The sequence below is a fragment of the Panthera leo genome, chromosome B1 (assembly GCF_018350215.1).
Source record: "Panthera leo isolate Ple1 chromosome B1, P.leo_Ple1_pat1.1, whole genome shotgun sequence".
In the NCBI taxonomy this organism is placed as follows: domain Eukaryota; kingdom Metazoa; phylum Chordata; class Mammalia; order Carnivora; family Felidae; genus Panthera; species Panthera leo.
This window is the reverse complement of record NC_056682.1, coordinates 50,233,998-50,247,078: the sequence shown is the minus strand read 5'-3', so window position 1 is coordinate 50,247,078 and position 13,081 is coordinate 50,233,998. Positions and strand designations below refer to the sequence as shown.

At 34.5% G+C, this 13,081-nt stretch overlaps 1 protein-coding gene across 7 annotated transcripts in view; it reads right to left on the bottom strand.

Moving 5' to 3' along the window:
- Positions 1–13,081, bottom strand: part of HMBOX1 (homeobox containing 1) — a 204,738-nt gene that overhangs the window by 189,757 nt on the left and 1,900 nt on the right. Inside the window, exon 1 of one of the 7 annotated variants that reach the window (XM_042934964.1) lies at positions 5,727–6,552. The exons of the other annotated variants lie outside the window; for them this stretch is intronic. The gene's annotated coding sequence lies outside the window, so the exon portion shown is untranslated. Of the gene's footprint in view, positions 1–5,726; positions 6,553–13,081 lie in introns of those variants that run through there. 7 annotated transcript variants of the gene reach the window in all.

The window sequence follows — 13,081 nt, the reverse complement described above, 5'->3', positions numbered from 1 at the left end:
TTTGTTTTGGACTTGTTCATTTATTTAAGAAATGGTTTTCAATGAACTTACTTTGAGAACAATTCTTTTTAACAAGAAAAATTCCTCAGTTCCTTACTGTTCATGTAGAAGCTCTTAGCCAACCTCCACTTAACCAACCATCACAACCAATCAATGCAATCCAAATTCCCCTTTTAAACCAGATACGGGATGCTAATGGCACCTACCTCATACACTCTTCTTTGTGCCAATCAAGAGTAGGTTGGTTTGTATCCCTCGCAGGAATACATCAAGTATTCTTGCAATTGTGGGATTTAATTATCTATCATCTAAAACCAACAAAATAGGAGTATGAAGAATTGTTTCTATGAAAACTAAGTAGAAAAAAACAGATGGAATATTTTGGTATAATAGATGATTTACTTTAAAAAAGAAAATACTGGGGAACCTGGGTGGCTCAGTCAGTTAGGGGTCCAATTTCAGCTCAGGTCATGATCTCACAGTTCATGAGTTTGAGCCCCACACCAGGCTCTGTGCTGACAGCTTAGAGCCTGGAGCCTGCTTCAGATTCTGTGTCTCCCTCTCCGTCTCTGCCCCTCCCCTGCTTGCACACACAATCTCTCTCAAAAATAAATAAAATAAACATTAAAGAAAATTCTAAAAAAGAAAATGCTATTGAGTTGGGTGTGGGTGAGACTACCATAAAAAACTTGGGGAAAATAATAAAATATTAAGATTTGATTCACAGATTATAAAGTAAGTGTCTTCAAGGTCTCTCTCCATTTTAAAGAAATCAGAACTTGAAATCGTAAATAATACATTTGGGTATAGTATATGCATGAAAATCTAATGCAGAGTGCCAATCTGTGGATTCATATACCAAGAAAAGAAAGCCCTTAACCTTAGATCAAGGTTTCTTGATCCTGGCACTATGGACATTTTGGACTGGAAAATTCTTTGGAGATTGTGGTGCAATACTGCCCTCTGAATTCAAAGATGTTTAGCAGCATATCCCTAGCCTCTTTACTACCCACAACGGCAACAGCACCCTCACCCAGCTATGACAATCAAAAATGTCTCCAAACATTGCCAAATATCTCTAGGGGGTAAAATTATCCCAACTGAGAACTACTGCCCTGTATCAAACAATTGATGAATACATGTATATGTATATATTTTCATTAAAGTAATTAGTTTTTAATGATTTTTACTATAACCAACTTTTTTGAATAAATGATCAACTACTAATTCAAATTAAGTCATATAAGATGGCTTTTCTATACATAACAGGAAGAAAAAAAAAACTACCCTTAACTTCACAACGTGGATAAGATAGTAAGTGAATAAGATAGCTTTAATTTATATATGATGATATTCCCATTTCTAGCACAACCTTTCTGAGATCAAAACAGAAGCAAAGAATTACTGAATAGGTCAGGGCAGGAAAAGATGGCAGAAGCAGCAAAAGAAACAAAAGAAATTTAAAAAACAACTTCCAGATGGTTGGAAGAGCAGCATAAGGAGAAAGCTTATTATCTTTGACTACACGGTTCTATTCACTGCAACATTTACTGCAGGACCATCCAACACCAGTCAAGAGAGGTTCCTTATGCATAAATTTCAGAAAGCTTAAATGTCTACCATTGTAATAGCAAATTATGTATGATTCACTCATTTTGATGTACAAAAATTTAAGGTGAGTCTTTATGTACTGACACCATCACATATTGTTAAATAGATGTAAGTTGGATATGATACAATTATTTAAGTTGGTATTTGGAAATACAATTTGTACGTGCAAAGAAAAAGATCTGACAGTAAACCAAATTACTAATAGCATTTATCCCATGCAATCCCTCTTGCATTTTCCATAACTGGCATAACAATATTTCCTTCATACATGCTCTTCTAGAACCTTGCCACTCTTCCTATCAAGATTCTGTATTCCCTGCTCTTGAACCCAGGCAGGCCAGCAGGACTGCCTCAATAAACAGAATACAGAGGAAGTAACATTGTGTGGTTTCCAAGGCTAAGTCATAAAAAGTGATATGCCTAGCTTTCTTTCTCTCTGCAACACTTGAGTTTGGAGCCCTGAGGTACCATGTAGGAAGTCCAACTATCCTGAAGCCACCATACTGGAGAACCACCAGCCTTCAGTTGTTTTGAGTTCTCCCAACCTGGGCATCAGACACATGAGTGAGCTAGTTCAGATGACTCCAGGTAAAAAATCCCAGGTAAGAATCACTTAACTAAACCCCCAGAACCCTGTAAGAGAATAATAAAATCATTTTGTTGTTTTAAGTTACTGTTTTGAAGAGGTTTGTTATGAGTAATAGAACACTGGGGCAGAATATGTTAGGAAGAGGAGAGGGTAGCTACACTTATTATTTTACAAATACTTCTTCATCGTTTGCATTCTTTTCTATGTAATAACATTATAATTGCAATTCTAAGTCCGTATATCTCCTGCTGTTCTGGCAAAAAGAGGGGAAAACTGAGCTTATCCTCAGGAAAGAGGGAACTTAAAACTCTTACATATCATCTACACTGACCATTCTTAATCACTATCATTGGTACCAGCATTCTACAGCCAAAAGTATTTGTCAGGAAGCTAAACTCGGCAATCTACCTGGTGTTAATCACTATTTTTGAGGGTAGATCAGAGAAATTACTGAACCAAGAATAACTCAGGTGCAGTATTGAAATCTGTACCTCTGGGTTCAGTCTTCTTTCTGATCTTATCAAATCCAAATTGTGAGCTTCCTAGAGTTTAGGCCTATGTCTTATATATCATATGTAATCAATATTAGATGAATAAGAATAAATGGACTTTGAAAATTAAAGGGGAAGGAAAAAGAATGCAGAGAGGGATAAGTCAATAAGAGATTGAAGGAACTTACACTTCAGCTAGAATCTAATTCATACACAAAATGAAAACTAGAATATTTAAAATGTGATACACATTGTAAGTAAATTCAAATTATATATACTATTAGCTGAGTGCACACGTACAGCTTATATATGGAGTAAATGACCGGGCCAAGTGTGACAGAGTTCATCGGAAAGTACCTCCTCAGAGAGAAAAGGCTTTAAGTGGGCTTTATTAAGAAGGTTTTAACTGGCAAGATAAGGATATACAAGATATTAAGTGGGAGAAAGTAGAAAATACCAAGAAATGAAGGCTGAAAACATATAGCAGGAAGAAAGGTAATTTACTTGAACGTAATTGAGAAAAAATCTTTAGGAATAAGAAAACACAATATCAGTAAGGGAGGAAAGAAAATGTTAAAGAACCTTAAAAAAAAAAGCATGGGGATTAAAATTGGAATATAACACAATTCAAACTAAGGTACAGCAACTTCTTGAATGACTTGATGAAAAGTGTTTGATGAAAATTATTCTAACAGTACTGTGCACCATGGAATAAAGTAGGGAAGAGGCAGAGAGGCCAGTTTTACTGTTGTAATCATCTCAGCAAGAAGCGATGAGGATGGCAACTATAGATGTAAAAAGATCTAAGAGATGTGATGGTGAAAGAATCAGTGGAACATTGCTGATGAATTAGATGGGGGAGGAGGGAGAGAAGCATGAAAAGGAAAGTACTAAAGGGGTGTTTTAAAGGTTTTAAGTCCAGGAACTTCAAGACCAGAGATAAATTTTAAAAAGAAAGTAAAAGGATGATGGAAGAGAGAAGATCTGGATAGAAAGAATTTTAACTAAAAGGAAATAGGCATTTTGCATCAAATGCAATTAAAGCCTACAAAAGGTTAACTGAGAAGAAAAACAAATCAACGAACAAAAATAGCTAGAAAAACATTACTTGCAACATATGAGAATTCTAATGATTCAGGAGAGTAAATACCTTAGAAACAGAAGCAGAGGCCAACTAATAGTAAAATGATAAGGTGTGCCTTCATCTGTGGAACCAGTCTCCTAAGCACTTTACAAATATTGCCTCAAATGCCCACAACAATCCTGTGATATGGGTACAATTATTTATCTCCAATTTATAGAAAGAAAAATGGATACATACAGCAAGGTTCATGCAAAGTTACACAGTAAGTTGTGTGGAAGTCAGATTTACACCTAGGTAGTCTCAAGTCCATGTTCTCAATCAGCTCAATATTCTAGGATTAATTAAAAGACTCTGAGAAGAATGATGACATTAAAAAAAAAAAAGAAAGAAAAAAAAGGTGAGAAATTACTTTGTGAGGGTAAAGGTTCATGAGATGGTTGATATATCAAAGCAGATATATTGAAAAAAAAACCTTGCTTAATAGATTTAGAAAACAAGGGTAAGGGAAAACTTATCGACCAAAGGGGGGTGGGAGTAGGGACCAGGGGAAGGATTGCCTTAAGAGTTGGTATATAAAAATATAAAAGTTTAAGGGGTGCCTGGGTGGCTCAGTCAGTTGAGCATCCGACTTCAGCTCAGGTCATATGGGTTTGAGCCCCACGTCAGGCTCTGTGCTGACAGCTCAGAGCCTGGGGCCTGGTTCAGATTCTGGGTCTTTGTCTCTCTCTCTGCCCTTTACCCACTCACACCATCTCTCTGTCTCTCTCTCAAAGGTAGACATTAAAAAAATTTTTTTTAAATATATAAAAGTTAAAGAAAATGAATGGATGATATAACCATAAAAGACTAGATGATTTGGGGTATAATACTAACCATTAAGTATAACATCTAGAAAAACAGCCACGATTAACCAAAACACATCCCATGGCACAATTTAGTGGCATAAGCAGTTATAGAGGATGGATATGGATATTTAAAATAAGGCAGGCACATGTCAGGGAGAAAACATTTCAAGTTGTATAGACATTTAACATTACTAAGTATTCTACCATAAAACCAAGCACATAGTAAGTTCTCAGTAGGTATTATGTTATGTCTGTGCATTTTCCAAAAGTTCCAAAGGCCATCTTATTAGAATTACCTGGCATTTACGAAGGACACATTCCTGGGCCCAACTAAAATTTTTTAAATCTGGGGGTGGAGCTCAGAAAACAAAAATCTTAATATATTTTCCAGGCAATTATTTTTCAAAGAGTTGAGATGTACTGCCTTCCTGTGTTGTCTAAGTATTAGAACTCTAGGACTCGCCAACCGTTTATCTTCGATGGCTTATATAATCTGACACAGATCTTCTAAATTCTTTCATTGCCTATGCTTGACTTATTCTAAATTCCCAGTCTTGGTTTGGTTAACACAATCAAGACTTTAGCTTTGGAGTTTTTAGCTCTTAAATCCATACCAACTCCAATACTGACACAAAGAAAGCTCTAGTTCCTTTCCCTGACATCATGGATCCTCTGTTAAATATAGCATATGTTGTTGACTAGACACTGGATTGACCCAGTATGTCAATTCTTACGTTGTCAGATCTGTAGTGAAGAAAATAAAATGCTCACTACTACAGACTCACCATATGAATGCCTATTTATTGCCTTTAGAGTAAGGGGACCCAAATGTTCCATTTTTGTTACTAACTTTTGCTAGAAAGTTTAATGGGTATTAATTTAGCACAAAAGCTTGTCAGGAATGAAAGACGTTTTCATCTTCCATGAAATGAAAATGGTTGTCACCATATAGACCATATCTACAGCAGTGTTCCTGTTTCTGAAAAAGTGAGTTCTTTTAAGATGTCTCTTGACCTCAATGATGGGGCAAATGACAGCCAACAGGCTGTTTACTTGATAAGAGGCAGAACTGGAAAAAGAGCCTCTTTAGTCAACAGGGGACCCACCTTGACAGCAGCAACTAGGATCCTGAAAGAATAGCTTCATGTACTTTCAAACTTTAGCAGATCTGTGATTCAAACTGTTAAGATGGAACAGCCATGTCTAGTGTTACCTCTGGTTCTGTCCTTAATCCTGTCTAGTTCCATAGTTCTACTTTGTCATCTTTCTGGTTTGCCTGAGGTGAAGAACATAAAAAGCTAACACTAAATTACACTGAGACTTTTGCCATTTCCTGCAAATTATTTGATCTTTGAAGAAAAGGATTAAATCCAACTAATCTTTATATCCCACAGAGTACCTAAACATGCGCTGCTATACTTGACATGTTTAACTGAGTGCCCTGTTCAACCTCTACAAGAGAATCCTCCTCATGCAGAGCACCAAAAGCATTAGTCTTGTATAAAAAGGTGACTTCCCCTTGTGTCCTATCCCCAAGGTCATGAAATACAAATTGACATCTAACTCATGGTCATGCAATACATTCAGATTTCTCTCTAGCCACTTGAACTAAATAAAAGAAGCACAGTCACCACTAAGATGTAAGCTTTAGTCAAAAGAAAAGAACAGTTCAAGTCAGCACCACTGGCAAACCAAATCCACCTGTAAGTCAAAGTCATGGAGAAATAAACTGTGGAAAAAATACAGCAAGGCAAATAGAAGTGGAAAGGAGAAGTAACAAAAGGTTGATGAAGCAGACATAAAAAGAGAAGGCAAGACAAGAAACCATACATCCACAGAATGAGAGGCAGATAGACTAGCTTCTCAGATTCCTGATAGATCTCCCTTTTGCATAACCCCAAACAGCTGGATCCCTATAACAACCTCCCTCTAAAGCCAAAAGAATCCCTGATTAAAATACTATTTTTTTTTTTAGATTATACACCGAGATAAATAAAAAGCTGGCAACAGATAAATCCAAAGAGGAAAAAAAAATTGCACCAGGAAGTGTAACTTCAGGTTAGCCAAAAAGTTTTCTAAATACGAACCTGACTTATGAGAAAGTACCACCAACACTTGCCATATTCTTGTCAATGAAACAAATTAGAATTTAATTGATGTTTTCAAAGGAAATTATCATTGTGCACAAAAAACTGTCTCAAACTCAGAGGAGAAAAAGCCCACAATGATATATATCTTTTCTGGTAACATGTTTGAGAATCTTTTGTTAGCCTGTTTAAAGCAGATCTTTGTTATCTGATGTCTATGATAATTAGTAGTATATTAAATTAATAGCCTCATCTTTAAAGACAGGTTTCTTAATTTACACAACTGATAAACAGAAGGCAAAGGTCAGTCCTGTAACCAGCCTTTAACCTGATAGTCCTTTCTTGTACCTAGACTAACAATAGTATCTGGAACCCTTTTTTTCCTCTACAGATCCTTTCTCTGGAAACAATCTTTGAACTGACTTTCTCTGAAGAGCGTTCCCTTAGAACAAATCCAAAATAAAACTACCACATGAGCTCACAATCAATTAATCTGGCAAGTTTGTTTTAACGCTGTTAAAGACCAAACTAACATCAGAATAATTATAATTTGGTTATCTTATACAGATTCTAGCATACTTCCAGTCTGGCAAGAAATATATCACTTAAGCCTTGAATTCATTTAAAACTTTCACTTTACCAAAAATGTCAAGGTTACTAACTTTTACTAACAAGTTTAATGGGTATTAATATTATAAATCCTCAATTAAGTAAAGCTTGCCAATTTTTAAATTCTCACAAGTCTCATTGGAATTTTCCATAAGAAATTTCAAGATGTGCCAAAAGAATTTCTGAACTACTACAAAAGGCGAAAGAGTGAAATTACTGATTCAATAATTGGTTAATTGGTGTCCTTCTCCTTAGTTATATTTGACAAAACAAAATTTATGACTAAGAGGGGACTTACTCAATCTTTGTAACAACAGAATAGTTCTTGAATAGTATCTGATTGTGGTGGTGGTTACAGAATCCACACATAATAAAATGGCATAGAACTATAAACATACACTGTACCAATATCAATTTCCCAATTTTAATACTGCACTAAAGTTACATAAGATGTAACCATTAGGGGAAACTGGGTGAAAGGTATAGGGCCCTTTCTACTATTTTTGCAACGTCCTGTGAATCTACATTTCAAAATGAATAATAATTCAAAATAAATGAATAAGCAAACAACTTATTATTTTAATTAATAACAAAAATACCATATATATATTTTTTAATTAACCTAAATAGCCTATTTAGCTGACCAGAAAGTAGAGACCTAATCTTTTATACATACAAACTTACATTGTCAATAACATAGTGAACTCACTTAATTGACATGCTGTCAATTAAGACATTCTATTTCAGAAAATGGAACTTAAAATGGGAAGTAACCAATAACTTGTACTCTTGTAAGTAATTCCTTGTTTTAGGGAAGACAAGGTTGGATGATGGCTGTGTTGCATTGAAATAAAAGTAATAGATTTATTTTTAAATTATTATACTTTACTAAAACAAAAGTACTTTTTTGAAGGCAAAAAACTAAAAAATATTTTTATTTAACCTTTAGACCTACCACCTTTGGAGGAAAATGAAAGTTTATTGGAAAAGAGGATACAGAATTTCAAATAAATAACATCATGCCATCTTTTCAGAGAGGTCTTCCTCAGACAACAGAGTGTACAGCAAATATTCTTGTCCTGAATGGTTCTAAACAGCTACTATGTAAAACTAAACATAGGCTATCTTTGACTCCAGAAAATGGATTTTCAACCAAATAAAGATAATATTCAGAACAGCTACTTTCAAGTTCTCCACGATGAACAATTATGTTCCATGAATGTATATGCCCAGCTAAATGACTGACTGCAAACTACAGTCATAATTTAGCCTCCTACAAAAATTACATTTTATCTGGATTGGTACCTTAGCTATCATCTTGCTGCCTCTATACCATAGTTTTGGGTAACATTTATCCTTGTCTCAATTTGGTAAAAACAGAACATTCTTTCTCCTCCTTGAGAGGAATGAGACACAAATATAAATTGCCATATGTGTATCATCTACCACTTTGGAAAATCAACTGAAGCAGTAGAAATAAACTAGCCACCCAACCTCAAGTATAAATATTAGTACATAAATAAAACAGATGTTTGTCAAAGAAGCTTCCAAATCCCATAATGCAACTACTCAATTGTCACTATAACCATGTTAAACAAAACAAAACAAAACTGAAATAGAGTAAGAATTTGGATGTGTGGGGAAAAAAGTGAAAGAAACTATACAGATTTAAAGGGCTTTCATGAAGTTAGGTAAGATGAATAGGTTGGATTAGCAAGGGGGAAACTATGTTAGAAACATAAAAATGTATTAACAAGGCAAAATAAGTAAACTTTAAATTGTCTGAATTAGGCAATAATCTAATACTGCCTTTTATTTAGAGAGGAAAAAACAGAAGCCAAAGCAACAGAATATACTATCATTCTTTATACAGCAATAGGTTTTAAAGTTCACAATTAATTCCTTACTTTTGAAGACATTACTAACAATTGCAACCCTTACAGACTAATAATATACCCCACCCTCCTTATCTATGCTAAAGAGTGCCTGTTTGGCCTACCAGTAGTTTGGCATGGCAAAGGCATAGGGTCTGGAGTTGATAATGATAAAATACAAGGCAGGAACCAGAACACAAAATACATGGAATAACATGATAATAATAATAGTTAACATTTATGATATGCCTGAAGTATTCTAGGGACTTAACAGCATTCTAAGGGCTCATAATAATCCTATAAAGTGCGGACTGTTTATCCCCATTCTACAGATGAGGAAAATGAGGAACAGACAGATTAAATGACTTACCCAAAGTCACATAGCCAGTAATTAGCAAAGCCAGGACTCGGACACAGGTGGAATGACAGTTTAGATTTATTTGAAAGGCTGGGGAGCCACTGAAGGATTACAGGCAAAGTTACGGCTAACAATCAAATTCACATTTTGTTTTAGCAAGATCACTCAGTAGGAGTGAAAAATGACTAAGAAAAAATAGTGAAAGTAGTAAGATTAGTTAAGAGACTGATGTGGCAAGACAGAAATGATAAAGGCCTGAATTGAGGGAATAGCATATAATGAAAAGTGAACTGATAGATACAAAGGATATAAAATCAACTTGATTCTATGATTGGACGTGGAGAATCAGAATAACTCAAGTCTTGACTGACTAGGCCCCACCCTACAGCTTCACATTTTAATCACACCACTACTTTATCAAAATCTTAAAGCAGATAAATTTAGTCTCAGGTCATCTTCATTTCAGCAACAGCCACAGCATTTGACTTTCCCCTTTCTGAAAACTGTAACTATATACATTAAAATGACTGCCCCTTGGCAACGCCACACTAATTGTTTAATATGTATGCAGTAAAGAGAGCTATTAAATGTTTTTGATAAACCACAGTAAAGAGAGCTATTAAATGTTTTTGATAAACCACACGCAGACTATCACTGAACATAAAATACAGAGAAGCTACTGAGAATATGTGCAATTTAGTAAACATTCTTATCTAATCGGCATTCTAAGTTGTAAAAAAACCTAAATGCCCTCTGAATAAATTAGATTCATCTGATCATTTATAAGGAAGGGTCTATAGACACCTATTTTAAGATTCAAAAAAAGTAAAATAACTCATAACTTCGAAGCTAAATATAGTTTTTTCTCCTTTGAAAAATGAAAAAGCAAAAATAAAAACTGCTATCCTTACTTATACCCCAAGTCAAGGATCTGTAAAGTACTGCATCAGAATTATAATAACTACTGGAAAAACTTACTGTAATTTCAACCTTATTACCATTGTAAGGGTAAAACTATGCTAGAGCCAAAGACTTCCAGTAACTAAATGCTCTTGGAAAGTGTCCAAGACATGTTATAGTAAATTTCCAACTTGTTTCATCTAAGATCAGGAAAAGCAAGTTATCTAAAGCACTGGATTAAGTTTAAACAGTCTCTAACTAGAAGTTATACCTCAAATAATCAGAAAAATCTTTAGTTATGTTGGGCCCTAAGACCTGTAAGGGTCAGGTGGGGAGACAGCTGCACGTAGGAATCTAAGTCACCTACTAATTAATATTATTTTGAGAAAAATTTCAATACCAATAGCTTCCATTTTGAGAGAAACAGATTTTGGCAGAATCTGTTAAAATAATGCTTTATAATGATGCTGAAAATCTCCATAGTTCCTATCATGTGGACAGCATATGGTGGTAGTTACTCCGGTTTCTAGTGTGAGCCACTGTTTAGCCTCCTGTTATCTATGGTTCAGATTCCTTTTTTACAGGCTGTATGTCTCACAAATATACACCAATTTCATATATAAACAAACATAATGGTGCTTTATGTGAGTGCATATGTAAATATAGCTATATGACACTCTAGACAAGCTGTGATTTCCACTCATAACAATTTTTTTTATAAATTAAAGTTCTACTAAATTGAGAAGCAAAACCCAGCAGTTAAAGAGAAAAATCCAGCCAAAAAGCAAAGGGAGCTACAAAATTAACTCTGGAAGCCAAAAAAAACTAAATAAAGCAGGTTCTCAAAACAAACAAATTCAACACATTTTCACTGAGCACTTTCTAGTTTACCTATAAATGTTCACATTTTTAAAAGGCTGAGTGGTACACCAACTTTCATTTATGAAAAATGACACCCTAGGGTAAATTTCTAATTTCCAAGAGAAATACTTCAAGTTTAAAGATCTGCAGACAAAAATAATAGATGCAAGAGCTGCAAAGAAATGAACCAAAAAAGCAAACATGGTTTTACAAGAAACACGGAAGCTGTCTGCAACATTTAAAAGTGGATGGACTGAAAATAACATACAAAAGACCCCAAATGAACAAACTTAGTATAAGTATCCCCAATGTGTTCAACATCTACTGAAACAAGCAATGCCATTTCAACACGTAGCACAAAAACAGCCATAAACTGGTTACCTCTATTTTTTAAAAATGATTAACTTACGAGATTTGTTGCAATATATTTTATAATTTACCAATACTATTAGTGATGCTTCAACTATGGATTTGTGCTAAGAAGAGTGAAATCTGTTCATACACCAGTGAAAATGAAGCCCCACCAAAGACATTCAACATAAAGCTGACCCCTAAAGGCTCCCTGATGCACATTTGCAACCACAGTATTCATGATATGCAATACACTAAACTAGCAACAGATTGGTTAAAAACAGTTTGGATTCTCAACTTCCCATAATACAGGCAACATTTTTAGAAGCAATCATATTCAAATAAATGTGTCTTTCACAGTTACGGGATGAAATTTTAAGCTGGACAGGCACCAATGCCCTGATTTTCTACTTTTTTCATAAACCATATGACTTCCACACGCTGACAATGTTTTATGTTTTAACCTGCAGTAAAGGCTTTACATCATTTTAATGATCAGTGCTTAAAATGCAACAGAATCACCTCCACTAAATGCAAGGAATAGGTTTGGTTTACCTTTAGTGATTTCAACCAGACTACTAGTCAGAAAAAGTTTAATGAAAGCTTTTCCAGTAAGTAACTTTGCATTTCCACGGAAGAAAACAAAAAGAAAATCTGAGGTAGGGAAGGTGGAAGATAATATTTTACCAACTCTTAAACATTTGAGTTTTTTATTTCTAAAATAAGTACTTAACATCTAAAAACTACATCTAAAAGGATATCTTTCAGCAAATGTATACTCTATTATATAATTATACAGGATTTTCCTCCAGTTTTGGCAAAGTAATATTTCAGGTTAAGATAGAAGATTAAAACAAAAAATTGTGGAAATCCTAGTCTGTAACAAATCAAAGGTTCAGCCTTGTATCAACATAGCCTAAATTTGAGATTTAAAAAACACAAGTTTTTTTGTATTCAGGTCAATCTAAATATACATACTACCTCATATTTATAGTCAGCTTATCTGTGTGAATGATCAACTGCAGAAATTTCAAATCTAAGGTTATAAGACATACCATAAAACCACATACTATAACTATGTGACTTTTCAGTTTTTATGGACTCTGAGGTCCTTTACTCTTAGGTTCAAGAATTGATCAATTTGGAGCCAAATATGTAAATGCTTTGAAGTCTCAACAGTTAAAAGAGCAATTATGCCAATTCCTTTAGTCATGTAAAGGTCCATTACACACACACACACACACACACACACACACACACCTGTCACAGAAGGGTTAGTGAAAATTTCAATTTTGGACTGAAAAAACTACAAAATATACGGTCTTAAATTCTCCTGGTGTAATGTTATTAAATATTAAAGACTGTGAGAAAAAAAGATGTTGCAATCCTCTTGCCTTTATAACTCTACTTTAAACTTGAGA